We start from the raw sequence: 4,466 nt of genomic DNA on the forward strand, positions 1-4,466 counted from the left end.
GTTGAAAACGCGATTTATTTATGCGTTATTTTTAAAATTTGTGATGTTTTTTGAAGAATTTTCAACATAGATACTTTATATAACTAAGGATTAACACGATGGGAGAATAAAAAAAAGTTTGTAAGTTTGTAACTTAAAAAAGTTTTTATTTGATCCTATTCCTATATATATATATATATATATATATATATATATATATATATAGGGGTAGGATCCTAAGAAAACTCATGGATATGAGAAAACCAGAAAACTCAGCTAATCACCGTTGATTTGATTATAATCTCGACGGCTAAGATAATTTAAAGATTTTTTAATAAGATGCTATAAATAAATAGAAGGACAATTTTGGTATTCAAAAATTCAATATCTTTCCTGTATTAAATATTAATATTGAGTATATCTGATGATTTAGTTACCCTAATTAGTAGTTACCGTAATTAGCTTTGCCCAAGCTAATTTTGCTAACGAATTGAATTAATATCAGTTTCCATATTTATGCGTGACTGCTTGTAATCGATGCGTGTATAACGTTACACAAAACCTTGTCATGAATCTCTCATTAAAATAATCATTAAAATCCACAGCTCCCTGTTAACAAGTTACATGCTTTACAAAATATCTTGGAGAATAATCTAGACAATTTTCATTTATATCAATAATTTAATATTCAAACAATACTTTTATGAGGATTGAGAAAAACGCTTAAGGAAAATTTTATAAGAATCTCGAATATTACTATATCATCATAGTAAATTGATGTTGTATTTTTTGAATTCTAATAAATTTTATACTAATAATTCTATAATTATTCTGGTGTGAACGTCTACTTGGTAGAATAAACAAATAATTTAATATATTTATCCCAATTAAGATTCTCTCAAGTATATAGTTGAATAAGGATCATTGAATAGAATCTTAATAAAATACATGTCAATAGAAAGAATTTAAATTTCCCAAATAAAAATTTCTTAATTATATTTAAATCATAATAGAACGTAAAATTTATATTAAAATATTTAGGATAATTCTAGTAAACAATAATGAAAGGGAGTAATTACAAATAACGAAGTCCTTTATTTTTTCAATAAATATGCAATAAACTTTATTGTTTTTGGTATGCAAAATCTAATTAAGATTCTATAAAGTATTTTATGTAGACAAGGAGCATTTAAGAAATTTTTCTTACAAAATCACCTAGAAAAACACTTAACAAATATAATTAGTTATTAAAACACGATAGTATTATATACTATAGAGAATATAGAATAATAGATTATATTTTTAAAAATAACAAACTATCATGTCGTAATATATGATAGAGTTTGAGATTCTTAAAAAAAATTTAAATATATTTTATAATATGAAGATTCTTTTAATTATTTCTTTAGGAATCTCAATTTTAAACTCTAATTGATTTTCTATTTGGAATTCTTTAATTATTTTTTTATGAATGTCTATTTGGTTGGACATATAAAAATTATTTAATTTAAGCTTCTAACAAAAATTAGTTATTTATCTCAATTTAAATTTTTATTCAATTCAATAAAATTTTAACAATAAGATTCTCTCAAGTATATAGTTAAGTAAAGATTATTGAATAGAATCTTAATAAAATACATTAGAAAGAATTTAAATTTTCAGAATAAAAATTACTCAACTATATTTAAATTACAATAGAATGTAAAATTTATATTAAAATGCTTAGGATAATTATAATAAACAGTAATTAAAGGGAGTAATCACATATAATGAAGTCTTTCTTTTTTCAATAAATATGCAATAAAATTTATTGATTTCGGTATGAAAAATCTCAATATTTAAATTAGTGAACACTTAAATTAGTTAATAAAACACAGATATTATATAGGTGAACACTTACTAGAATCCTGAAGAAAAAAAACACTTACTAGAATCTCAATATTTATTTAAATTATATAATATATAAGTGAACACTTACTAGAATCTCAATATATATAAGTGAACACTTACTAGAATCTCAATATTTATTTAAATTATATAATATATAAGTGAACACTTACTAGAATCTCAATATTTATTTAAATTATATAATATATAAGTGAACACTTACTAGAATCTCAATATATAAGTGAACATTTACTAGAATCTCAATATTTTATTTAAATTAGTTAAATAAAACACAGATATTATTATATATAAATGAACACTTACTAAAATCTCAATATTTATTTAAATTATATATTATATGATAGAAATTGAGATTCTTAAAAATATTTTTAAATATATTCTATAATATTATTATTCTTTTAATTATTATTTTTAAGATTCTCAACTTTAAAATTCTAATAAGTTTTTTATTAATAATTCTTTAATTGTCTTTGTGGGAATGTCTACTTGGTAGGACAAATAAAACAACTTAATATAAATTAAAATTCGACAAATAATTAGTTATTTATCTCAATCTAAGATTTTATTCAATTTATTAATATTTTAATAATAGATTCTCTCCAAGTGTATAGCTAAATAAAGATCATCGAATAGAATCTAAATAAAATACATGTTAATACAAAAATTTAAATTCTTAAATAAAAATTATTTAACCATATTTTATATATTAATAGAAATGTAGAATTTATATTAAATTATTTAAAATTATTTCCTAAAAAGCTGCAAGAGAAAGTGGACAAACTAGATCGTTTTTTTTTTTAACGCAAAGAGAATCGTTCATAATACAATTGAGAACTTTCTGAGGTACATCAACTCTACCAAACACCACGGATGGAATAGTGAGGAATACCAAGCTCTAGCTAAACTATGGGCATGCCAATTGCCACCCTGCTAGCCAGAACATTGGAACACTGCTTCGTATTGCCAGGACTATCACCAGGCAATTCGTATTGCCAGGACTATCACCAGGCAATCAGATTCAATCATGACCTCCTGGTCAGTTGTATTAGTCTCCTTACACCAACTTAAAGCCTCCTTGATTGCCATGGCTTCAGTCATATCTGGACCAACCATACCCTAATGCCTAACAGTGCGTGCAAAGATCACCTCTCTGTCTGAGTTTCTAGCTAAGATACCCAGCGCAATTGCATTATGTTCTTGAAAGATGGCCGCATCAACCAATACTTTGATTGAATTCCTCTGAGACTAAAATGGTGACATGACTTGGTTGACATCTTCATATATATCTTTCTATAGTTAACACTACCAGCAATCAAGATTGACATTATCTTCATGTGATTGTCAATGGTATATGAGAATGCAGAAGTCTCTGTCTATCTCTCTATTAACGTCATATGGATCTGCAATTTAACAAGCCCAAAAACTCTTAAAAATAAAATCTTTATAGAACACCATATCGAATATAAACAGTATGAATACCTCAACAGAACATCTTAACAAATCTTGGTTAAAGAATACGAAAACCAATTCTCAAAACCCGTTCCAATCACCATCCACATCATTTTATAAGGTTATGTTCAACCTTATTGAATGATTAAGTTTGCTTCTTTACAACGATTGAGTAGATGAATTTGATCTGCAATCAAACAATTTTTGATTTGATTTAACAACACATCCATGATTACAGAATAGTATAGCCACACTGATTACTATAAAAAGACTATATCATTCTTGAATGTGCAACTCAACAAATTAGAAGGTCTTACCGTGATTGACATCGAAATTCTTCTTCATCATGGCTGGATTTGTTCCCTCGATCTAAAGTAGTTTTATCGATTTGTAATGATGTGTAAATATACAGCTTCCATACGTATTGTAATTAACCAGCTAATCAAATCTTATTCAGTTACCTTAATTAGGAGATTCAGATCATAGCATCCACTACCCTAAAATCTCTAAAATCACGATGCTTCCATAATTAACAAGATTCAGACGACTAATTGATTTTGTTTGAAATATAAGTGTCCTCATTAATCATAATATTCACAAAAATGCCATTATATTTTTTTATTAAAGATTCAATTAAAATTGGAATTAATCAATGGTCTATAATGATCTATAAGAGTTTCCTCGGTTTTCTTGATAGTTTGGTTTTCTCTGGAAGCTCATATATATATATATATATATATATATATATAGGCAAGTGATCAAATACAAACCAACTCTTAGATACAAACTAAAAACCAGTTTCCCTATCACTATTTATAATTACGGGTATCACTAATTTATACTGCACTAATCACTGTTTTTATACAATATATAACAACGATTTGTATTATCAAAATTGAGATAATCTACTTACCTAAACTATTCATAATTGTTTATAGATGATCAATTTCAGTCGTAGGAAGGTTCTTAGCGGTAGGAAGTCGCATGAGAAGTTGTATGATGGTGGTAAGTAGTCGTTAGTTTTGGTAAGTTATCATGGAAAATGTATGTGACTAGTGGTGATGGTAGACAATGGTGGCAAGTCATGGAAACGTATGGTAATAATGGTAAGAGGTCCATTATTACGGTTC

The 4,466-nt window shown here is 25.8% G+C and overlaps 1 long non-coding RNA gene across 2 annotated transcripts; it reads right to left on the reverse strand.

Moving 5' to 3' along the window:
- Positions 1 to 2,659: 2,659 nt before the first annotated feature.
- Positions 2,660 to 3,917, reverse strand: LOC108221920 (uncharacterized). Of its 2 annotated transcripts, XR_010291931.1 has the most exons (3): positions 3,654 to 3,879; positions 3,367 to 3,523; positions 2,660 to 3,287 (listed from the first exon to the last, which is right to left on the reverse strand). It is a non-coding gene; the product is annotated as an uncharacterized LOC108221920 (long non-coding RNA). The 2 variants fall into 2 exon arrangements; XR_010291930.1 differs by lacking the exon at positions 3,367 to 3,523 and having other exon boundaries at positions 3,654 to 3,917.
- Between the last annotated feature and the right edge of the window lie 549 nt (positions 3,918 to 4,466).

This window comes from Daucus carota, chromosome 5, assembly GCF_001625215.2.
Source record: "Daucus carota subsp. sativus chromosome 5, DH1 v3.0, whole genome shotgun sequence".
Taxonomy (NCBI): domain Eukaryota; kingdom Viridiplantae; phylum Streptophyta; class Magnoliopsida; order Apiales; family Apiaceae; genus Daucus; species Daucus carota.